Genomic DNA, 27,045 nt, shown 5'->3' on the forward strand with positions numbered 1-27,045 from the left:
GCCTGAGACTCACTTGTTCGTTCCTTCCTTCATTCATTCATTCATTCAAAATGATCTTACAAGAACACCCAGATCTTTATTACCCTTCTCCCTTCCTCAAACTTTCTCCCAAACTCAATCCACTAATGTCTAAGAAAGAAAAGCTTATTTCTTTGCAAGTCTTGTTCCTTCATCTGCATTCCTTTCCAGTCTCATCCTTTTCATTTGATGTCCATTTTCACACTTCTTCCTTTCTCCCCTTAGGCTAATCCTTTACTATTCAATTTTTTTGAAAGTTTGCATTCAAAAAACAAACACGCATTAATTCTTTTTAAACATCTTTATTGGAGTATAATTACTTTACAATGGTGTGTTAGTTTCTGCTTTATAACAAAGTGAATCAGTTATACATATACATATGTCCCCATATCTCTTCCCTCTTGTGTCTCCCTCCCTCTCACACACCCTATCCCATCCCTCTAGGTGGTCACAAAGCACCAAGCTGATCTCCCTGTGCTACGCGGGTGCTTCCCACTAGCTATCTATTTTACGTCTGGTAGTGTATATATGTCCATGCCACTCTCTCACTTTGTCCCAGCTTACCCTTCTCCCTCCCCGTATTCTCAAGTCTATTCTCTAGTAGGTCTGTGTCTTTATTCCCGTCTTGCCCCAGGTTCTTCATGACCATTTTTTTTTTTTAGATTCCGTATATATGTGTTAGCATACGGTATTTGTTTTTCTCTTTCTGACTACTTCACTCTGTATGACAGACTCTAGGTCCATCCACCTCACTACAAATAACTCAATTTCATTTCTTTTTATGGCTGAGTAATATTCCATTGTATATATGTGCCACATCTTCTTTATCCATTCATCTGTCAATGGACACTTAGGTTGCTTCCATGTCCTGGTTATTGTAAATAGAGCTGCAATGAACATTGTGGTACATGACTCTTTGAATTATGGTTTTCTCAGGGTATATGCCCAGTAGTGGGATTGCTGGGTCATACGGTAGTTCTATTTTTAGTTTTTTAAGGAACCTCCATACTGTTATCCATAGCGGTTGTATCAATTTACATTCCCACCAACAAGGCAAGAGGGTTCCCTTTTCTCCACACCCTCTCCAGCATTTATTGTTTGTAGATTTTTTGATGATGGCCATTCTGACCGGTGTGAGATGATATCTCATTGTAGTTTTGATTTGCATTTCTCTAATGATTAATGATGTTGAGCACTCTTTCATGTGTTTGTTGGCAATCTGTATATATTCTTTGGAGAAATGTCTATTTAGGTCTTTTGCCCATTTTTGGATTGGGTTGTTTGTTTTTTTGATATTGAGCTGCATGAGCTGCTTGTAAATTTTGGAGATTAATCCTTTGTCAGTTGCTTCATTTGCAAATACTTTTTCCCATTCTGAGGGCTGTCTTTTCGTCTTGTTTATGGTTTCCTTTGCTGTGCAAAAGCTTTTAAGTTTCATTAGGTCCCATTTGTTTATTTTTGTTTTTATTACCGTTTCTCTAGGAGGTGGGTCAAGAAGGATCTTGCTGTGATTTATGTCATAGAGTGTTCTGCCTATGTTTTCCTCTAAGAGTTTTATAGTGTCTGGCCTTACACTTAGGTCTCTACAAGCAACTATATGCCAATAAAATGGACAACCTGGAAGAAATGGACAAATTCTTAGAAACGCACAACCTTCCAAGACTGAACCAGGAAGAAATAGAAAATATGAACAGACCAATCACAAGCACTGGAATTGAAACTGTGATTAAAAATATTCCAACAAACAAAAGCCCAAGACCAGATGGCTTCACAGGCGAATTCTATCAAACATTTAGAGAAGAGCTAATACCTATCCTTCTCAAACTCTTCCAAAATATATCAGAGGGAGGAACACTCCCAAACTCATTCTACAAGACCACCATCACTCTGATACCAAAACCAGACAAAGATGTCACAAAGAAAGAAAACTACAGGCCCACATCACTGATGAACACAGATGCAAAAATCCTCAACAAAATACTAGCAAACAGAATCCAACAGCACATTAAAAGGATCATACACCATGATCAAGTGGGGTTTATCCCAGGAATGCAAGGATTCTTCAATATATGCAAATCAATCAATGTGATAAACCATATTAACAAATTGAAGAAAAACCATATGATCATCTCAATAGATGCAGAGAAAGCTTTCGACAAAATTCAACACCCATTTATGATAAAAACTCTCCAGAAAGTAGGCATAGAGGGAACTTTCCTCAACATAATAAAGGCCATATATGACAAACCCACAGCCAACTTCATCCTCAATGGTGAAAAACTGAAACCATTTCCACTAAGATCAGGAACAAGACAAGGTTGCCCACTCTCACCACTACTATTCAACATAGTTTTGGAAGTTTTAGCCACAACAGAGAAGAAAAACGAAATAAAAGGAATCCAAATTGGAAAAGAAGAAGTAAAGCTGTCACTGTTTGCAGATGACATGATACTATACATAGAGAATCCTAAAGATGCTACCAGAAAACTACTAGAGCTAATCAATGAATTTGGTAAAGTAGCAGGATACAAAAGTAATGCACAGGAATCTCTTGCATTCCTATACACTAATGATGAAAAATCTGAAAGTGAAATTAAGAAAACACTTCCATTTACCATTGCAACAAAAAGAAGAAAATATCTAGGAATAAACCTACCTAAGGAGACAAAATAACTGTATGCAGAAAATTATAAGACACTGATGAAAGAAATTAAAGATGATACAAATAGATGGAGAGATATACCATGTTCTTGGATTGGAAGAATCAACATTGTGAAAATGACTATACTACCCAAAGCAATCTACAGATTCAATGCAATCCCTATCAAACTACCAATGGCATTTTTCACAGATCTAGAACAAAAAATTTCACAACTTGTATGGAAATACAAAAGACCCCGAATAGCCAAAGCAATCTTGAGAAAGAAAAACGGAGTTGGAGGAATCAGGCTCCCTGACTTCAGACTATACTACAAAGCTACAGTAATCAAACCAGTATCCTTCACAAAACAGAAATATAGATCAATGGGACAGGATAGAAAGCCCAGAGATAAACCCACGCACATATGGTCACCTTATCTTTGATAAAGGAGGCAAGACTATACAGTGGAGAAAAGACAGCCTCTTCAATAAGTGGTGCTGGGAAAACTGGACAGCTACATGTAAAAGAATGAAATTAGAACACTCCGTAACACCAAACAAAAAAATAAAATAAACACAAAAATAAACTCACGCATTAATATTTATTGGGTTGGCCAAAAAGTTCCTTCGGTTTTTAAGTAAAAATAAGGGACACATTTTTCATTTTCACCAAGAACTTTATTGAACAACATATTCACCACTTTGTTCCACTACCTTCCGCCATTTTTCAGGCAACTTCATAATTCCATCTTCCCAAAACTTTTTATCTCTTTGAGCAAAGAACTGTTCCAGATGCCTTTTACAGTCTTCCAGGGAATTGAAATTGTTTCCATTAAGAGAATTTTGTAAAGACCGAAATAAATGGAAATCTGAAGGTGCAATGTCTGGTGAATACAGCGGATGAATCAGAACTTCCCAGCCAAGCTGTAACAGTTTTTGCCTAGTCATCAAAGAAATATGTGGCCTTGCATTATCCTGATGGAAGATTATGCATTTTCTGTTGACTAATTCCGGTTGCTTTTCATTGAGTGCTGCTTTCAGTTGGTCTAATTGGGAGCAGTACTTGTTGGTATTAATCGTTTGGTTTTCCAGAAAGAGCTCATAATAGAGGACTCCCTTCCACTCCCACCGTATACACACCATCACCTTCTTTGGACAAAGACTGGCCTTTGGTGTGGTTGGTGGTGGTTCATTTCACTTGCCCCACGATCTCTTCTGTTTCACATTATTGTATAGTATCCACTTTTTAATCGCCCGTCAGAATTTGTTTTAAAAACGGAACGTTTTCCTTACGTTTAAGTAGAGAATCTCATGCAGAAATACGGTCAAGAAAGTTTTTTTCACTTAACTTACGTGGAACCCAAACATCAAAGTGATTAACATAACCAAGCTGGTGCAAATGATTTCCAACGCTTGATTTGGATATTTTGAGTATGTCAGCTATCCCCCACGTGGTATAATGTTGATTGTTCTCAATTAATGTCTTGATTTGATTGCTATCAACTTCAGCTGGTCTACCCGACCGTGTAGCATCGTCCAGCGAGAAATCTCCAACATGAAACTTCGCAAACCACTTTTGACACGTTTGATCAGTCATAGCACCTTCTCCGTACACTGCACAAATCTTTTTTTGCATTTCAGTTGCATTTTCACCTCTCTTGAAATAATAAAGCACAATATGCTGAAAATGTTGGGTTTTTTCTTCCATATTCAGTATTAAAATGGCTACACAAAAATTCACCAATTTTGATACTTCTCTTAAAAAATGCACTCTGATATGACAGCTGTCACAATACAATCTAACAAAACTGTTTTGAATGAAGTTAAAGACAACTAAGTGCTAGTAAAGCCATCTTATGGAAGAAAACGAACGAACGTTTTGGCCAACCCAATGCTTTGTTACTTTTGTTCTCTCACTCTTTTTACCCTCTTCTTTTTAAACATCCCAAACATATCTAACACCTTCTCAAACCCTCTCCCATTCACTCCTGGACTCACAGGAATTAATTTTAGCCCCTCAGATGAATAGCTCTCTCCAAGGTCACTAATGGCTGTCTTAGTGACAAGTTCTAGGAATCTTCCTCAGTCTTCACATTACTTCTCTTTCCTTTCTGAAGCATTTAGCCCTGGTGACTCCCAGCTGCTTGAAATATCATTGCCCCTTTGGTCATTTTGTTCTGAGCACTTTCTGAAGCATTTCTGACCATTTTCTTCCCTGGATCCAGGTCTCCTGACCACCTATGGAAGCATTCCCCAAAAGTCTGTTCTCTCTTCTCCTTCCCTCTGTTACTGGACATCTCCATATAGATGGCCTCCTCACACACGTCTCAAGAGGAATGCATGGCTTTCATCGCACTCTGTGCTACTTCTGCAAAGATCCCTTAAGTGGTCCATTTCTGGAGTCTTGCCAAAATTGGCCATAATCCATAGTGCCCATGATAACCAAAGACATTCTTCTTAGGTTCACATATATCATTATTCCCATTCAAAAATCACTGATCAAAATCTTTCTTCAAAGGAAAACAGAAATTTAAAATCTTTACTAAGACAGTACATAAATGCCTCAGTGATGTGGGTCTAGCTCACCCTATCAGCCTCATTCATTCATTCACCCAGTCAGTCAACAAATATTTGAGTACTTACTATAATTCGGCACTGCTCCACCTTTCTAGCCATCAGCGAATAAAAACAGACCAAAATAATAACAATAGTAATAATAATAATACAAAATTATTCAATAATTTTGTTTTCAAAATAATACAAAACAATTTTGTATTATTATTATTTAATACTTATGGAGCTCCCATTTTTGTGTGGGTTTATCCCCCATATTATGCTACACTCCACTTAAACTATGTTAGTCCCTTTTCTCTGGTCCATGCAGTTTTGTTTTTCACTCTTTCTCTTGATTTGTTTTAATGCTTGGAATTTCTTTTCTTCATTTTCTTTTCTCCTGACATTTTTTTTGAATAGCAGCCATGATCATGAATAAAATCCCAGAAAAAGAGGTTTATCAAAATCTATCATGCACACACTCCTCAGCCTCATACCCTCCCACATTCCCCAGATGCACCATGGGTTTCAGAAACACCAAACTCTTATAGCTCCTGGAGTGGCCATGCCCTCTCATTGCTCTGTACCTTTGCTGTTGGTCTGATCATAGTATCTAGAACGCTTTTTCTCCCTTCTTTTCTGGCTAATTCCAGGAAGACAATTGAACAGAACAGTTAGAAGCTGGATTGGAATCCTGGCTCCATCCTCTCTTTACCTCTAGCATGACCTGGGCAGATTATTTAATCTCTCAAAGTCACAATTTCATCACTTGTTCAATGTGGCTAACAATAGTAGCTACATCATAGAGGTGTTGCCATGATTAAATGAGATAATACACAGAAAGCAAATGGAACACTGTCTGACACATGCAAGGCCTCAATAACTGTTAGCTGTTATTACTGTTGTTTCAGTCCTATGGTAAAGATAAACCAGGGGTTATGAACACACATAAGAAGAGCAGTTAATATAACTTTGGGAGGTCTGGGAAGATTGAAGAAATTGCCTCTTCTTATGTGTGTTCATAGCCCCTGGCTTATCTCTACCATAGGACCGTGAAATATATTTTAATTGAATATTTATGTATCTCTGCACCATGGAGAGGCTGGGAGGGTAGGTGCCATGTCTCATTAATGTTTGTATTCATAACACATAGTATAGGGACTGGCTTTGTAAAAACTCAATAATGTTGAGTGAATGAAGGAATGCCCTCAATTTAACTGCAGAGTCAGCCTCTCCTCAAAGAGCACTTCTGGCTCTCCTCCATCCCAGATGAGGTAAGTCATCCTGTTTTATTCCCCATAGCAGCCAACACTTCTACATTTCACAGTCATATTTACCTGGGCAATATTCCATTCCCCCACTAGACTGTAAGCTCCTTGAGAGAAGCCACTCCATCTGCAGGACCTAACCCAGTGTCTATTTGCTAAAAGAATGCCTGAACAGGCTGAGATTACTCTTAGACACAGAGTTGCTTGGAACTCAGTAACTGAACTGCTGAGAGCACTGACATGAGCCTTGAGTGGGTGGCCAGGCCTTGCTCACACTTCCTGCCTTCCTCCAGAACCCCATGCTTGCACAGCTAAAAGACCCAACTCTCTGTGTGGCAAAGCTTTGGAATCTGGCTGCTAAAATCAAAAGAAGGGAAAGCAGAGGGGCCAGGGAGTCATTTGAAATGACTGTCCTGAGATCCCGTTTCATCATGTGTATGCACTTAGTGACACATCAGGAAACTTTTTTCCAGCAGCAAGTTTTTTCCCCCCTCACTTGTGGATGTGTTGAAAGATCACACATACGTTTTCAATGAACTCACTGACAATCACGGCAAGCCAGCAGCAACAGCTGGTGGGTCCGAGTTACCCCGAGGCGATTTAATCTCTTGGCCTCACATTGGGAAAGCAGTTTGAGGAAGGTAAAGATTCCATTTAAAAAAAATTTTTTTTGAAGGAAGAAAGAAAGAGATCAGGAACAACAAGGAGAAATTGTATGACTTGAGGCAGCTGCTGCTGTTACTAAAAATTAAGAAAGGAGGCAGGAGGGGCCCTCGCCCCGTGGATGACAGGGAGTCTTGTTATCAGCAGCCAGGGTGGCCAGGACTAGTGCTCCTGGGAGAATATCACTTCCTTTGTGGAATGAGATAGGAGAAGATTTCCAACTCCCAGCAGACCAGCCTAGGGAGTATGGGATTGGGGACACTTTCTGATCCGGAATGCCTGGACTCAAACAATGTCCGTACTGCTCATGAGAGATGAGTAACAGGAGAGGGACAATTCACAGGCCAGGGAACCCTGGAAACAGTCATTACAATATTGAAAGATGCAGGCAGCAGTGTAGTATAGCTGTTGAGCCTGTCAGTTATGAATTCTGGGGGAGAATGCCGTTCCAACGAGGCCAGCAGTTCTCATCCTGACTGCTTGCACCGCAGGCATGATATCCAACAACAGAACCTCTTCCAAAAAGCAAATCAAAGAGATACGTAGATTGTGGAGGTCCCTGATGCTCACATATTTCTGATGCTCACTTAATTTAGAGGTCTACATGTTGGACTAGGATTTCATGATCATATTTTTGTACATCAGCCAATTAAAAGAAACTATTCTTCAAAGGGAAAGCTTAGTTCCCTCTGAAACTGAGACATTTGTTAATCAAAAGGAATAGTTGACCAGGAGAAATGACCACCTCTACTATTACAATTAATGAGATTGAAACCCTCCTATCATAATGTGCTGATCAGCTCCAAAGGCTTTTTTACACCACATTCACAAAGATAAATAAGGTACAGTCACTGACCTTGAGTAATTCAATAGTAACAAGGTGGAGAGAGCCACAAAAACAGGTAATTACAATACAGTGGCGTATGTGCTACAGTGGAGGTTTGTGCCTACTGTGAACACTGAGACTGAAGAGAGGAGGGATGAGACTGGGGCTGAATATGGAGAATAAAGAAGGGGAGGATGGAGGGCAGCAATAAAAAAAAGCGAGGTCAGGCTGCCAAGGTGCAAAGTGGTCTCCTTGCCACAAGTTTTTTACATTTGTACTTGTGTGGTCCCTTCATTGCTTCTTATACACATACTAATTGGTACTCTGTTCCCTTTCTGAATTTTTTCCAACCTTTTCCTATTTTTCCTCTCAACAATTCCATCCTTATTTTACTCCTTCCTCCTATAGGCTTCCTGCCTATTCACATCTGTACCTATTTCACTCCTGACATATGGGATGCCCTCTCCAGTCCTTTCAGTATATTAATCCACCCGTCATTAAAATCCTATCTTCCTCTTACTCCCTATCTTTAAACTTATCTTTCAACACATGGGGCGAGGATGTTTGCATCCATTAATTTTTGCTTAACAATGAGCAAGAGAATAAATATGGCTGTTAAAATGCCTATGTAAAAGGGGGTCACTTTTCTGGTAAACATTTTCAGGGAAGTCACATGTCCAGGGCTGTGAAACAACTTGGCTTTGCACTGTTGTTGCCTCATCACATTCTCAAATCATTTCTACTTCAAGTATACAGTGGGGGAAATATATTTTGGGTGACAGTATCTTCTGACTTCAGGATGCTGTAAAAGATTTTGGTTACTCTTCACCTACCACAATATTTTCCACCACCACCACCCTACTCTTTTTGAGTTGGTCAATTATATGGCTCGCAGAGTCAGGACCATGATCCAAACTGCTCAACCAGAATATCTCATTTCCCTGGTCACAGTGATTGATTTAGGCATGATGACATGACACAGGCCCCAGACAAATCAAAGCCACCCTAGGATGTTTTCCTGAAACCACTGGGGAAAAAAAAGACTATCTAGATTATCTGAAACAACTAACATCATGTGAAGGACTGTGGGTGGTAATCTTAGACACTGTGTGGAAAAAGTATGAGTGAGAATAAAGTTAAAACAGAAAACAGAGGTGGGACAGGGGAGAAAAAGCAAGAGAGAATCATTTTTCTCCCCCTTGAATTCAGCTATGCCCAAAACTAGAATGGCCACTCTTTAACTTCTTGTTATGTAAACTTATTAACTCTGACTTTGTTGCTTAAGTTACCTTCCATTGAGTGTGTGACTCTTGCAACCAAAAGCACTTTTTTAAATCCTGTTGTATAGACATACATCAACTGAAACATTAATGATAATAGTATTTTAAATGAAAACAGAGTTTTAGCAGAGTAAAATCGAAACAGAATTATATAAGTAATAGTACTATATATAGTAAGAGTATATGTAAGCTATTCTCTTTTGATTTTACTCTTACATATATATATGGTCGTTTACTCTTACATATATATACACACACACACACACATATGTGAATGATTGGAGTATTACATGATGATAAAAGGCTCAATCTACCAAGAAAATAGCAATCCTAAATACATATGCACCAAACAACAAACCCTCAAAATATACAAAACAAAAAATGATAGAGCTGAAAGGAGAAACAGACAAATACACATTGTAGTTTTGTAGGTAATTTATAGCACCTAAGACATCAGAAAAGATAATAGGTCTCAACTCAATAATCTAGATTCTCACCAAAAAAAGAAAAACCCTAGAAAAATAAGAGCAATATAAACACAAAGCAAGAAGAAAAAACAAAATATCAAAGATAAGAGCAGAAATAAATACAATGGAAAACAAGAAGACAATAGAGGAAAATCAGTGAAACAAAAAGCTGGTTTCTTCAATAAAGTTAATAAACCTCTATCAGTACTGACAAAGATACAAGATGAAAATACATAAATCACCAACATCAGGCATAAAACAGGGGATATTACTATAGATCCTGCAGTCATTAAAAGGATAATATGAGAGTAATACAAGCAACTTTGTGCTTATAAATTTGACAACATTAAAGAAATGGACCAATTCCTCAAAACCCACAAACTACTATCACGCAACCAAGATTTAATAGGCTGCTGAAGAGTCCTATAACCACTAAAGAAATTTAATTTGTAATATAAAGCTCCCCAAAAAGAAATCTTCAGACCCAGATGGTTTCAGTGAAGAAATTTACCAAACATTTAAAGAAGAATTAACACTAAGTTTACAAAATCCCTTCCAGAAAACAGAATAGAAAGGAACCCTTCCCAATGCGTTTTATTTGGTATTACCATGATATTAAATCACAAAAAGGACTGTACAAGAGAAGGAAAATGACATACCAATATCTCTCATAAATTTAGATGCAAAAATCTTCAGTGAAATATTAGTAAATTGAATCCAGCAATGTATAAAAAGAATTATATGTCACGACCAACTGCAGTGTGTTCCAGGTATGTAAGACCTGGTCCAATATTCAAAAATCAATTAACGTAATCCACTGTAACAACAGACTAAAGAAGAAAATCATATGATCATATCAGTTGATACAGAAAAAGCATTTGACAAAATCCAACACTTATTTATGATAAAAATTCTCAGCATATTAGGAATAGAGGAGAATTACCTTAATTTGATAAAGAAAATACACAAAAAAAACCCTGCAGCCAACATCATACTTAAAGGTGAAAGGCTGAATACTTTACCCCTAAGATCAGGAACAAGGTGAAGATACCAATTCTCACCATTCTTATTCAACATAGCACTGGAAGTTCAAGCCAGACTCTATTCAGTCTGTCTAAAACAGGCCTTGTATTGGCAATAGGGCTGGGGGGCTGGTAGTTATCACAGGAAAGAAACACACATACATCTGGAAAATAACAAGTGGGTAAAGCCTCTGAGTTGTATGAAGTATAGAGGGGTAAAGGGGTGGTAGGTTTGAGCACATATCAGCAAACTGGAAAGAACTTCAGAATTACTTCTCCCCATTATTAGGTAAAAAATAGGAGACGTGAAGCTAGTGTCCCAGGTTACAAGTCCCCCCACCCCCATGTCCCCACCAAACTGCCCCGTGAATCACAGCAGCAAAACTACATTCTGGGCAGCACAGCAGAACCGGTGGCTCTTTGCACCTAAAGAGCAATTTTAATTTTATCAGGCCAGCTGGAGCTTGTTTTTGTGTCTGTGGAAAGATAGGAAGCTTTCAAACAGGAAGTTGGGATAGGGTTACACTGACAAATCTGTAATTTCGTTCATGACTTTAGAGGAGAGGAATGTTCTGCTGCAAAACTGCATTGCTACAACCAAGTTTAAATTTTACGTATATGTGTTTAGGCCAATTTGCCTGTTTAGAGCTGGTTCTGATTCTTAAAGTTTGAGTGTTATCTTTGTTTTGTCCTAAGAAAAACCCCTTCCCTTACATAGTGAAGCTGTCCCCTTCCCTGGCACAGTCTTCAGGATCCCCTTTCAAAGTTTTTGGCTCAAACCTCTCTTAACTGGATCCCAACAACCCCTAGTTTTTCAGAAACCTCTAACCCTCCCTCTGCCTCCTCACATAGTCCAGTCACCAAGTCCTGGCATTTTTGTTTTGGAAATGGTTCTTAAATGCATGATCTATTTCCTACTAGGATATGCACGACTCCAGTTCAGATCTTTACCACCTCTTATCTGACCAACTTCCTGAATCATCTTCCTGACTCAGTCTCCACTTGTAGGCCTTTCTCCACCATGCTGCCAGCATGACCTTCCTAGGACACAAATTTGATCAAGGCATTTTCCTGATTACATCATTCCTGGTGGTTCCTCATCCTCAACTGTGCCATTCAAAAATGTGGTCCACAGTCAACGGGAGCCAATCTTTGTTCCTGTTCATGATAAGGTAAGTGCAGAAAGGGAGAGCAAGTGTTTGGAAACTTTATAGACATTTGACATTGCCATGATATCCAAGCATGTCATGAGTGGACTTGTGTCACTGAACAGGGTAAATACAGGGTGCTGCTGAACCCATGTGGTGAATCATTTGTATCACAAACTCCATCCTCCTTTTGGTCTGCAAAAGATTGGGGAATAAAAACCAACAACTGGTTTTTCACCATAAATAGTTTAAGCAGCCCAGTGCTACAGGATAAAGTCCAAAGACTTCACCCCAAATCCTTCATTATCTGGTCTGCATCTGTGGTTCTTCCAACATCTTCTGGACTCCTATACCTTAGGCCTCTTCTGTGAGGCACCTTGACAGTGCTCCAAGCACTATGTACATATGAATTCTTCCTTCTGACATGCCCTTCCCTGCCCTGTCTATCTGGAAATTTTTTCTTATCTTTTCCTGTTCTGCTAAAACAACTCCTGTGAAGCCATTTCTGATGCCATCTTTGAATCGCCAGCACGGATATATCTTCCTTGTGTCCTTCTGTACTACCCAGTATATTCATTCAAGAAGCATTTTTGCAATGCCAAATTCAGGATGAATAGAATAAGACAAAATTCCTGCCATCAAATGATTCCTAGTCTCATGAATTTTCTGTGTACTGTCTCCTTGAAGATGGTGGCCATGTCTGAAACATCACTGTGTCTCCAAAGCATCTGTGCTGTGAACATATTAGGGACTGAGGTAGTGATATATTTGGAATTAAGATTGAAAATAATGGATGAAACATCTTTAACCCTTTTGGTTAACCTATCTGGGCTTTCATTTCCCCTTTTACCACTTTCAGGATTTGAACTGTAGGACACCTGCATTTCCTTTTAACCTCAAATATTGTACTCTAGAGCCAGGGAATTCACATTACCAGAACTCACTTCCTCCAGATTCCCCTAGAAGATAGCCCTTAACCTCCTCACCTCCACCCCACACCAATTCCTCAGACTCCAAACACCAAAAGGTGACAACCACATGAATGTATGTAGCTCTATTTTCCTGAGACTTTTTATCAGGTCGTTCTCGATACTGCATCCCTTTGGTGATAGTGGCCTTTCAGCTGCTTTGTAGACTGCTCTTTAGCCAGGTGATTAAAATAGAAATAAAACAGGAATTTCAAACTTGGATTTTTTTCTACTGACGTCTTCGCTAAGTGTTGTTGGGAAACTGAGGTGACAAGAAAAGGCACATTTCAACACAAACATGGCATATGCTCCTAGGCTTGGGGAAGATCATCCAATAGCCATTCATGTATAAAACAACAGATCTGGAACATCTCAAGTTAAACAAATTACATTGGAAATGAGCTGGCATTGTGGGTAATTCAGTCAAATATGTCCCCATTAAACCTACTGAGGTCAGTGTTCTTTCTCCTCTCTCCATTCTACCAGCTTTCACAGAAATATAGGATAAAATATATATTGTTCTTTTCAGATCCGATACAAGTCTCTTGTACCCACAAGATTTCAGTGCAATAGAAAATTCTTTCTAGACCTGATCCAACATCCAATTCTTGATTTGGAATAAACAAGTTCTACCTGACAAAATTCTTCCATTGCTCATATTTGATATTGTTAATGAATTGAATTTAATTATTCTTCTTAAGTCACAGCAGTATTATGGACAGTGATAATTTCCATTGTGTTGCTTTCTGGAAAAACGGGCAACATGCTTTAAGAGCATGATCTCCCTTCTGAGCCTTCTCTTGTCCAAAACACACATCCCAAAGCCCTTCATGCCTGACTAGAACTGACTCGTCCTTCAAGTTTCAGATTAGATACCACTTCCCTGGGGCCCCTTTTGTGTTCCCCAAGCTGGGGCAATGACATTCTTTCTTGCTCCCATAGTATCCTTGAAAACCAGTCTTTGAAAGAAAAGGTATAGTATTGTAAATGTCAAATTATACCTAGCGTGGTGGAGAGCAGAACAACTAGAATGCACTCATTTTGAGGTCGTGTCTCCCAGTTCAGTCTAATAGAAGAAGAACATTTAAATTAGCAAAGATTGAAGAGCCTGACATTTTTATTTCCTCAAACAATTCTTCTCAGAAATACTCAATTGAGTCAGAAATATCTAATAAGATGGTCTAAGATGCTGCAAGTATAATTGCTCTACAATGGGGTAATTTATATCACTGGAAATGTCTCAGGTAAAGTCCTCAAATAATGCTGCTGTAGATGTTTTCTAAGGAATCAGACATTAATTCATCCTACACATCACCTCTCTTTTATAGTGCCTCACCTCACCTCCTCCTCTCCCCCCCAAAAAAAAACTCTCCATGAAATTGGCATGTGAATCTGGGGTAGCAATTCTTCAGCCCAAGAGAGAATGACTCTGCTATTGGTCTCTGGGGCAGGCTTGCAGAGATTTCTGTCACCACAGAATGCCCCTACATCTGTCCTCATCTTTCAGATTCCTTTCACTTTAATTGACAGGACAGCTTCCCTCCTCCCCTTTCCCTGGTGCCATACCCACGGGCCTGCTATACACATTAGTGTTTTCAAAGCAATATTCCCAGCAGGAGTTCCCAGAGCAGGCTACACACCCAGGAGGAAGGAGATAAAGGTCTGAAAACTCAGTTTTAATTGCATTTGGATTTGGGAAGCCTGTTTTGATTAACAAGTAACGCTGTAACAGCATATCTCTTACAATTTAATGAAAAGGTTGTTTTTCCCTCTTTAGGAAAGTGAAAGAGGGAGTCAGATAACTCCACAACAGCTCCAACCCCCAACCCCCAACCCCCAAGCAATAACTTGATGCACACTGGCTAATTTGAACGCCAGGACTGCGACGGACAAAAAACAACTTTCAAAGGGCTCTAGCACCCTCTGCTGGCAACTGGTACTCAGACCAGTAACATAGGAAGGCACTGAATGTTAGAGTTGATTTATTCCACTCCACTCATTTAAAGATGAACAAGGTGGGGATGAAGAGCCTCACTCAGTGAAGTCATTTAGCTTGTTAACAGGAATTGCATGTGGTCCAAGGACTCCTTGCCATGTTAGGAAACCTCTTTTTTGAATACTATGTATTTCCTTACTAGGTACGTCCTTGAGCAAGTTATTGACCCCCTCCAAGTCTCGGTTTCCCACTTCTACAACAAGACAATAATGAAGATCAGACGGCTTTGAAGAGATTGAGAAAGTACCATTCTTTGAAATATATTATTTACTTGGTAGTTATTTTCTTTGACGTCATCTTCATCCTACTGATCATCAAGGTTGTTGGGATAATCAAGTTATCAGGGCTGATAGGTTCCCCTCCTTACTTACTGTTCTATGAGTTAGGCTAAAGAGAACATGGGCAGCTCTTCAGTTAAACTTATAGAAATAACTGCTCCTGCACACATCTGATTTGTGCCCATATTTATAGCAAATTATAATCCATATAACTTCAGGACTAACTGAAGCGTAGATGTGGTGTCAACTACCAAGCCTCCTGACCAATTTACTAGGACACCACCTTCTTCCTCTGGAAAACGACTGAACGCCCTCTCGTCTCGTTCTTTCTCTTTGCGTAATCCAGCATCAGTTCTGTCACTTCCTTATCTCAGAGCTAACATGCTGATGACAGGGAGCTCTTGGAAATCTCTTTGTGTAATTGTGCACTTCTGTCTTTGTATTAATTTGGCAATGCAAAATCTGGATGAATTCAGAAACTTTAGAAGGCATGGAGGTCTTCCAGTGTTGACTTGCTCTGATAAATTCCTTCTGCCTGTGAAAGCCACTATAAAAATGCTGGCTCTGATGAAAAGCATTTTAAAGACCTTCCTGGCTTTAGGCAAGAAAAGTGTAATAGTTAGATTGGGTATTGGTCAAAAAACTCTTTCCCCGTTGTACAGAATTGTTTTCCTCAATTTATTAAATGTCAGATATACGTGGGCATAAAATAAATAAAATAAAATTGTTCTTAGTATAGGATACACAGGGAGCAAGAGAGGCTGGCCATGGCCCCACAAAGCTACTGTCCAGCAGAAAGGATGGTTGTCAGTCACGTATCATTTGGTTATTTCTTCCTTGTCACCATAAACCATTCTTCTGATTGCAGCAACTGTACGTAGAAGCTGGCTATAAGCTGTTTCCCTGTGATTTTTCTATTAAATAATTTTGAATATGCACACACATATTTTTAAATGACTTTGAATACACACATAAAAACAAGTATTAAATTAGAGACAGCTGTCCCAGATTGTATCAATAACATAATATGCCCCAGATATTATATTCATGTCCCAGATATTTTACCTCCCAGATCCTACTCCTTTAACCACTTTAAGTAGCCTTCAAGCTTTGGTGGTCAAAACATTTGTCAGAGGGGAGAGTCAAATATGAGCATTCTTGCACCTCAGTCCCTGCATTTCTGATTCTCTAGGTGTAAAATAAAGTCTAATACTCTGACATGTGTGGCCCACAGACAAAACTCTGAGAAATACTGCACGACAGCATGCAGATTTCTTTTCTAGCTATTCAGCAGTACTTTTTAAACTACTCTTTTGGGAGCTGCACATTTATTGGCTATCTTCTGTATGCCAGGTACCCTGTGTGGTACTTTCCCATGATGGTTCAGAATAGTGGTTAAGAGCAAAGAAGACAGACCGCCTGGGTTCAAATCCCAGCTCATTTAACCTCCCTGTAGCCACTGTTTCATCCATAAAAGGAAGATAATATTAGCACCTTCATCATACAGTAATTGTGATGATAAGAATGGCAGAGAGCAAGAAGCCCTATGTGGGTTTAGAAGAAAAACCTCCATGTGGACCTTGAAAGATTTGTTCACTGCCTGGTGAATGGACAGATGTCTGGGTTTAGGTGAGCTGGGAATCCAACCCTGGATTCAGTGAGAGCAAAATGGGAAGTTGTAGCTTCTAATAAGCTACAGAACATATTGCTCTCTGGATCTTCCCAGGTTTATGTCTGAAAAGTGGAGCAAGTCCATTCTATAATGTATTCTCACCCTTGGGTGCAATCAACCTCATCTGATCCAAAAGTTTTTTTCCTATAAGTAAAAAGAAAATCCCCCTTGTGGCAAACTAAAATTATTTCATCCCCCTTATCATCATTGGAAATTAAACTCTTAAGTAAATCACATTACTGGTTAAAAAATATACATGCATTTCTCAACAGTGGTCAAGAAAACGGTACTTGGTATAGCCATTCAATCAAGTGAGTAGTAAAATCCAGAGTAACTGCTTTTATGTTTCAACCTTCTCTGTGCTCTATCTTTTGACAAGTGCTGAAATGGACAGATAATGGTTTGGATACAGTAACATTTTCTTACATTTCTGTATCACTCAACACACACATATACAAATAACGCTTCTCGTATTAATGGTCTTTTATTTAAAAAATAAATCTGTAAATTCAATACTCCAAAGTTGGGACATTGAGATCATAAGACTTGGCATTCAAATCTGTTTGATGAGGGCATGTTAAAGATTCTTTATACATTTGAATATTTGAACTTGTTCTTTCAAACAATAAAGTTCTACAGAAGAGTAGATGTCAAGTCTCCCAACGATAGTTTCTCTCTAAAGGAATGTGGAAATATGCACTGTCCATTGCCATTCTTATCCAAATTAATTATTATTCCCTCTAAAACATTCTACTGCTTTCTTGTCTGCTAGCTCTTTTCTAGATTATTTAATTCTCTTTCCTCTCCCATAACCTTTAGAGTTTCCAGATGCCACAATCATGATTTTGTTTAACGGTTAGCAATTATAATGGCCGTGACTAAATTTAACCAGTAATTGTACAAAACTTTGATATCCTTGTGTAATCCAAAAGTTACCTAGCTTTACAGACAAAAATGCAAGAAATAGGATACCTTGAACAGCAAATGTGACAAACAAAGGACTTTCTTTGGGTTTTTTAAATAAGGTGATAGTCAGGGGACTTCAGCTAAATGAGCGAGGAGGACAAGAAAGGGGGTCATACCCCAGTTGGTTAGAAGGAATTCCCTGAGATTTAGTTGACAGGAATGGAATGTGCTGTCTGGGCAATATGATAAAGAGAAGGAATTTCTGAAAACAGAAAAAATTTCATAGTTTGGCCCTCCAAATTAAATATCAATACACTATCATGAAGCTAAAGACAGAGCTTAAGAACAGAGAGATTGGTCCTTACATGCTTGGATTTGAGAGATGGTATATGGGTGTGTGTGTGTGTGTATGTACATACAGTATATTTGTGTATGTGCATACATATGTGTGTGTATCTATACACACACACACCATACACACATAAATGCTTGTAGATGTAAGACTACATAATTAAATGAGACAGTAGAGCATGTAATGACTACATGTTCTGGCAACATAGATACGGTACAACTATCAGAAAATGAGAGGAAATGGGAGCATGTATGGAACGCAGATTAAGCTTGCTGATAGCCTTCTACAGTATTTGGGGTAAAAGAGTATTACTTCAATCCAGATGCTGAGGAAAATAAGATGGTACCAGCTAATTTAAATAGTGCCATAGGACAAAATCAATAAATAGCTAAGAAAAAGAAGACACTAAGGGCATTATACAAATATATGAGTACAAAAGTAATCATTATCACAAATAAATACATCTTCCTAAATAACAAAAGCTTTATCGAAAGAGAGAGCTAATTAAACATATAAAATATTGGATCGTTTCTGTTTAATTATACATAATTACATATCCTACATATTAAAATAACTAAAATATCTACTTTATAATAAATGTATTTTATATGTAATATATACAAATATATAACATTCGTTATATATGTAACATTACATATTTAAATATATATAGATGCATATGGCAAATATATATGGAATATATTATATATATATATATGTCAGAACTGAGACCAACCATTTCATTTTATAATTGTATCAATAAATATATATGGACTTACATCACCTATAAAAAGGAAAAGATTTTCAGAATGGGTAAGAAAGCAAAATACACTATTACACTGTGTATAAGAGGCATATTTTTATACAAAGAGATTCGGAAAGATTAAAAATTAAAGAATAGTACATCCCGACAATGGAATATTATTCAGTGCCAAAAGAGAATGAACCATCAGCCATGAAAAGACATGGAAGAAACTTAAATACATGTTACTAAGTGAAAAAACAAGGCCAGTCTGAAAAGGCTGCATATACTATACGATTCCAACTACATGATATTCTGGTAAAAGCAAAACTATGGAGACAGTAAAATGATCTGTGGTTGTCAGGGGTTGAGAAGAGATGGAATGAATCAGCAGAGCACAAAGGATTTCTAGGGCAGTGAAACTGTTCTGTACAACAGAGTAATGATGGATACAGGTCATTATAAATTTCTCAAAATCCATAGAATGCATAACGCCAAGAGTAAACCCTAAGGTAAACTATGGATGGATGATTATGATGTGTTAGTGTAGGTGCATCGATTATAACAAATGCACACTATGGTGATAATGGGGAGGCTATGGGAGTGCGGGGGCAGGAGTATATGGGAAATCTCTGCACTCTCCACTCAATTTTGCTGTGGACCTAAAACTGCTCTAAAAATAGCCCACTAAAAATATAAATAAATAAACAAAAGGATAGGTAAAGATAATACTAAGGAATTTTTTTTTAAAAAAAGAAAGCAAGGGTCACAACCTTTATGATTAACAATACCGATTTAGATCCCAAATTATTAAAAGTCATTTTATAAGGCTAAAGGCAACAACTTACAACAAAGCAATTATAGATGTTAATATTTGTTCATCTAATAACATAGCAACACTTTTCATAAATCATTGTCTAAATGAGACAAAAGAGAAAATACATAGACTAATAACTGGAGATTTTAGCACACATCTCAATTCAAGAGAGATGAAGCCAACAAAAACTAGTACGTTTAAGACATAAGCAACTGCACCCGATGTTGCCAGTGTCCCAGTGCAAAGCTCTGGGCCTCACCTCTGATTTTTGCCACATGGTAGGCAGTTCCAGGTGGGGTTTGACTCACTTCCTGCTGACAGGGCCTTGCTTCAGGCTTCTATCTCCACCCATCTTTCACTTTCTGCTGCAGAAATTCTACATCTAGACACTGGCAAGAGCCCACTTGGCAAGCACATATGTGCAGCCCCAAAGCAAAGGGGAACAAAAGCCTCTAATGACAGCCCTCAACATTTGAGACAACTGCTTCATCACTCAACCCAAAGTGGACAACGGTGAGAAGCATTACAAATGCTCAGAGAGGCTGGGTGAGCATTGGGCCCCAGTTTCACCAAGTGGTACCCTCAATAACACACTCTTATACTGACTGTTCCTCCTTCCTTCACTCCTGCTGCCAGAGGTGATCTTGTAAATAGACAACTTGGACAATGCCAGCCCTTGTCGTAGGGTCTGCTCTGGGGGAATCCAAACAAAGATAACCACATAATCAATGAAGTAGAATATATGTGTGTGTATACATATAACATAAATATACATATAATAGAATACATGTATGTGTATATATATATATATTCTAAAGTATGTTATATATATATATAAAAAATGAGAAACTATGAGAAAATAAATGAGTACTGTTTTAAGTCACTAAGTTTGTTGTAATTTTTACACAATAATAGAAAACTAATGCAAATATACAGTAAACTCTGAACAAATAAGTAAGCATTGTAAGTACTGGGTAGACTAGCCCACTGGAAATTTAAACATAATAGGCCTCTATAATTAAAAGCTGTTCAGACACCAGAATAGACAAACATATAAACGGAGAATAGGGAATCCAGAAATAGATCCAGTTACACGTGACTTTTAATATAATAAAAGGGAGCATCTCAAATTAGTAGTATGGCGATAACTGAATACCTATACAGGCAGACCTCAGAGATATTGCAGGTTCAGTTCCAGAACGCAGCAATAAAGTGAATATCACAATAAATGGAGTTGCAAGAATTTTTTGGTTTCCCAGTGCATATAAAAGTTATGTTTACACCATACTATAGTCTATTAAGTGTGCAATAGCATTATATCTAAAAAAAAGTATGTACCTTAATTTAAAAATACTTTATTGCTTAAAAATGCTAACCATCACCTGAGCCTTCAGCGAGTCATAATCATTGCTAGCAGAGGGTCTTGCTTTGATGTTGGTGGCTGCTAAATGATCGGGTGTCGTTCCTGTAGGTTGGGGTGGTTGCAGCCATTTCTTAAAATAAGAAAACATGAAGTTTGCTGCATCGATTGACTTTTCCTTTCACGAACGATTTCTCTGATTGATGGCCTTTTACCCACAGCAGAATTTCTTTCAAAATTGGAGTCAATCCTCTCAAACCTTATCACTGCTTTATCAGCTAAGTTTATGTAATATTCTAGATTTCTTTTTGTCATTTTAACAACCTTCATAGCATCTTCACCAGGAGTAGTTCCCATCTCAAGAAACTGCGTGCTTTTGCTCATCCATAAGAAGGAACTCCTCTCATCTGTTCAATTTTTATCATGAGATTGCAGGAATTCAGTCACATCTTCAGGCTTCACTTCTAATTCTAGTTCTCTTGCTGTTTCTGCCACCTCTGTAGTTACTCCCTCCACTCAAGTCTTGAGCCCCTCAAAGTCATCCATGAGGGTTGAAATAAATTTCTTCCAAACTCCTGGGTGTGTTGATATTTTGACCTCTTCCCATGAATCATGAATGTTCTTAATGGCATCTAAAATGATGAATCCTTTCCAGGTTTTCAATTTACTTTGCCCAGATCCAACAGAGAATCACTGTCTATAGCAGCTATTGTCTTATGAAGTATATTTCTTAAGTAATAAGACTTGAAAGTCAAAACTACTACTGGATCCATGGGCTGCAGAATGGATGTTGTATTAGCAAGCATGAAAACAACATGAATCTTACTATATCTCCATCACAGTTCTTGAGTGACTAGGTGCATTGTTAATGAACAGTAATATTTTCGAAGGAATCTTTTTTTTTTCTTTCTGAGCAGTAGGTCTCAACAGTAAGCTTAAAATATTCAGTAAACCGTGTTGTAAACAGATGTGCTATCATTCAGGCTTCGTTGTTCCATTTGCATATAAAGCACAGGCAGAGTAGATTTAGCATAATTCTAAATTCTAAGGGCTCTAGGATTTTTGGAATGGTAAATAAGCATTGGCTTTAACATAAATCACCAGTTGTGTTAGCCCCTAACAAGAGAGTCAGTCTGTCCTTTGAAGGTTTGTGTCTAGCATTGACTTCTCCTCTCTAGCTATGAAAGTCCTAGATGGCATCTTCTTCCAATATAAGGCTGTTTGACCTTCCCTGAAAATCTTTTTTTTTTTTAGTGTAGCCACCTTCATTCATTATCTTAGCTAGATCTTCTGGGTAACTTGCTGCAGCTTCTACATCAGCACTTGCTGTTTCACCTAACGCTTTTATGTTATGAAGATGGCTTCTTTCCTAAAACTCATGAACCAACCTCTGCTCGCTTCAAACTTTTCTTCTGCAGCTTCCTCACCTCTCTCAGCCTTCACAGAATTGAAGAGAGTCGGGGCCTTGCTCTGGATAAGGCTTTGGCTTTAAGGGAATGTTGTGGCTGGTTTGATCTTCCATCCAGACCACTAAAACCTTTTCCATATTAGCAGTAAGACTGCTTTGCTTTCTTATCATCCGTGTGTTCACTGGAGTAGCACTTGTAATTTCCTTTAAGAACTTTTCCTTTGCATTCACAACTTGGCTGACTTGCCCAAGAGGCCTAAGCTTTCAATCCGTGTCGGCTTTCAAATGCCTTCCTCACTATGCTTAATCACTTCTAGCTTTCGATTTAAAGTGAGAAATATGTGACTCTTACTTTCACTTGAACACTCAGAGGCCTAATAATTGGTCTAATATCAAAATTGTTTGGTCTCAGGGACTAGGGAGGTCCAAGGAAAGGAAGAGAGACAGGGGAACAGCTGGTCAGTGGAGCAGTCAAAACACACACATATTAAGTTTGTCATCCTATATGGGCACAGTTTGTGGCGTCCCAAAAAATTACAATAGTAACATCAAATATCACTGATCACAGATCACCATAACAAATATAATAATAATGAAAAAGTTCGAAATATTGTGAGAATTACCAAAGTGTGACACAGAGACAGGAAGTGAGAAAATGCTCTTGAAAAAATGGCACTGACAGACTTGCTCAACACAGGGTTGCCATAAATCTTTAATTTGTAAAAAACGTAATATTTATGAAGTGCAATTAAATGAGGTATGCCTGTATAAAAAAGTTAAAATTAGATTCACTGCTTACAACAGGATACATTATAAATGTATAAAAGAGTTAAGTATGGAAAAAAAAAAAACTATATGAGTTCAAGAAGAAAACATGAGTAAATTTCTTTCACAAATGGGGGAAAATTTCCTAGCTATCCCTCCAAATCCAGAAGCGAAATGGAAAATGGTTGGTAAATTTGATTAAGTAAAAATTTAAAACATTTTATGCCAAAACACAATAAGCCAAGTTAAAAACCAGGAAAAAAAATATTACAAACTTGGTAATTTCCCTGTTGTATAAACAACTTCTAAAGACAGAGAAATAAAAGGCCAAATCCTTACCAAAAGGGGGGTTGGGGGGCGGGGGGTGGGCAGGGATCTTGTTGGTTCACAAACCCGGGAGCTTCCTGGGTAAAAATCTGAAACTTATCCCCATACAGGGTAAGGAGAGCCTGAAGAAACAAAGACAAGGGCAGCCACTCCAAATTGGTAGGTGGCAGGTTTAATAAGCAAGGGAACTTACACACCAGACTTGTTGTGGGCAGACACAAGACAAGTAGATCTTGGCATCCGCCCACCAGAATCTTAAAAGTTTATATAGAGGCCTTAACTGGGTTCAGTCACGGACACTTTTCAGAGGGTCTCAACAACACCTCACTTTCTCAAGGCTGCATCCTTGAAAATATCCTCTCACTGTGGGAACAGTGGGCAGAGTGTACATGCCAAGGACAGGGGTGGGCAAGGCACCTCCAACTGCCTGGTCCAGGACTCAGGTCAACTGGCAGTCACATCCTCTCAATTATCTCCTCCAACAGATACAAAGTGTTCACAGAAGAAAAAGAAATGCAAATTGCTTTTAAATTCATTAAAAGATCCTTAACCTTGCTTATAGTAGGAGAAATAAAAGGTAAAACTATACTGACTGACAAAACAGACTGTGGGAAAGCAATATCATATATTGATTGTAGAAATTTTTTAAATGTTTAAACCACTATGAAGGAGAATTTGGTGATATGTAGAAAAAAATACATGTGTACTTAATCCGTGTCCCAACTATCCCACTACTAGGAATGTATTTCAAAGATACATTGACAAAATTTTACACAAGGCTGTAGTAGATTATATATTTCTCTCCAACTCTTCAGCCTTCCTTGTACCCACAACTCTGTCATGGCCTCATCATGGGCGAAGCAATTCTCCACCATTGATGTTGGGTTTGACCAGGTGGCTTGCTTTGAATGATGGTACGTGAGTGGAAGTGACAGTGTGCCAAGCCCAAAACTGAGCTTTAAGAGATGTAAACAATAAATGATTATTTTTATATTCAACTAAGTCTTGGTGGTTGTTTACTACATGGCATTTTGTAGCAAAAGCTGATACAAAGGAAGCATTATTTGTAATAAATAGCAAGTAACTGGAAACAACTCAACTGTCCATCAATAGGGGACTGATTGAATAAACCGTGGACAAATTACACAAAGGATTATTATGCTTCATGCTTAAATTTTTTAACAGCAAGAGCAACTGCCATTTAACTAGATCAGTTTAAGATATTCATAAGCAATTATTTCTTCTGAGAATCTTCAAATATTTAAGAACACAGAGCATTTAATTTTTCACAGTGGCATTGGTGTTAATCAAGGGACCATCCCCAAAGCACTGCTTTGACTGGATCACTGCTTTCAGCCTTAGTAAATCAGGAAGTGTAAGTATCAAATTTGGATTGCTCTTCAAAGGAAAATCATGAGTTACTGTGGGCCAGGAGTCTCGGACTTCTTTCTCATCAAAAGTGATCTCATAATGGCCACCACACATGAATGAACAGGGAAGAATTGCTGCGGGTATAAGCTGCTGACTGTGCATAGCTGCTGATTTCCTCGATTGCTGTGGGGAGCTATATATCACGACACATAGGACGACAGGTTTGAGGTCAGATACACCTGAGCTCTAATCCCTGACCTTCTGAAGTATGACCAACTTAGTTATTGTAAAACTCAAATTCCTTGTCCATCAATTAGGGTTACTAATACCTACCATGGAGAGTTTCGATGACGATGAAAAGGGAGAGCAAATATACAGACTGTACACAGTGCTTGTGAGATCACAGACACCCAAATACATTTGTATGTTTGTTTGTATCCTCCATCCCTTCTCATCAAAATTGTGGAAACGTGAATGTAAATGTGGGCTCTGAAATCTCCTAATAATAGTTAAATTCAAGACTTTCCTTAATATTTTCAAATAAGCTTATATAAATGATTATAATACTCACTGAATAAATACACAAATGAAAACAAAAAACCTTCTTGAGAACTCATTAGTAATATGAGAAATTCTGCAATCACATATAAAGGCTCAGAGTTAGTACTGCCTTGAAAGAATATCTACCTTATTTAGTCTAGGTGTGTATGTTAGATTTGATTTACAATCATGCACTCTTTTTTCCAGAAAAATGATCCTATCTGTTGACATGCAGTGACATGACAACAAGTGTTTCCTTGTTGGGAACTTACAGCTCCATCCCATTGTCAAATATGGCCTATAATTTGCTTTGGTTAATGGCAGGCCAGTGGATGTGACATATATCACACTGAAGCAGAATTTCTGACCAAGAACCAGAGTGGAAAATCTCATAATAGATAAGGCATCAATTAGAATACTAAGAAGGGTCTTGCCTCAGTACTGGGGAAAAATTAACCTTCGTAAACTTCTATGAAGAGGTTGATAGGAAATATTTTAGGCTTTGCAGACCACATTCAGTCTCTGTTGCATATTCTTTTTTTCTTTTACAATTTAAAAATGTAAAAACCATTATTGGCTTATAGGTAATACAAAAAAAGCCCCTGCCCTAAACTAAACACTGCTTTGGTACCACCTAACTAAGCTTAAAAGCAAAACTCAATAGGGCTAAGATAATTCTAAGTAACTTAACTGGGTCCTAGGACAAAGCTCAAGAATATTTATAGGAATACTAAAATATCAAGACCCTACAAGGCAAAATTCACAATGTTTAACATCCAAGCAAAAATGACCAGGCATGCAAAAGCAGCATAATAACTGCAAAGAGAACATAAACCAATAAATCAAAACTGACCCAGAAATGACAGATGATGAAATTTGTTCCCATAACCTGGGAGAATCTAACTTGAGTGGAGGCTCACAACTTTGGCTTTAAGATATCTTTGTTTCTAACACTTGGAAATTTTATCTCTCTTGAATTCATTTCCAATGATTTTTCTTGTTAAATCTACCTAAGATTTTCCAAGTGTTTGGAGGAGTAAAACAGATCTTTCAAGGCATCTCCATCCACAATAGTGTCTGAAAGTCATTGCTCTATTTTATCAACAGATCTCAGTCCTTGAGAATCTTAAAAGACAAAGTTTATCCTAAACCTTCAGCAAACTAGTCTCCATTGTATCAGGTAATATTAGTGACAACCAGCCAAGAAAGCAGATTCATATAGATGTGTGTTCAATAAAACCACTAGATGACGCAATATGTTCACATTTCATTAACGCTGAAACCCAGAAGGGAATTTAGTCCTTTACAAGGGACACTTACTGGATAGCTATCCTAATTTGTCATTCTGGCTGCCTGCCTTACTTGCTGATGATCTTTTAGAAGGAACTGAGTCTAATTAAATCTTTGCTTTGCTTTAACTTGAAAGGGAGCTTTCTAATTTTTTTTTCTGTTGATGCTGTGGTGAGAGTTTGAGTATTTTCAAATGCAAACCATGAGATGAATTCTGATTTTCCCATTCCCCACCTCTGAACAGAGGCTGCCGCCATACTCATCACCTTGCCCCAGATTCCAGCATTTTTTTCAAGGCCTAGGGTGGCTGTCCTCTCCTGTAACAAGCCATCACTGACCTTTCCAGTCTACGAGTATCGTTTTTCCTA

The sequence above is a fragment of the Balaenoptera musculus genome, chromosome 17 (genome assembly GCF_009873245.2).
Source record: "Balaenoptera musculus isolate JJ_BM4_2016_0621 chromosome 17, mBalMus1.pri.v3, whole genome shotgun sequence".
NCBI lineage: Eukaryota > Metazoa > Chordata > Mammalia > Artiodactyla > Balaenopteridae > Balaenoptera > Balaenoptera musculus.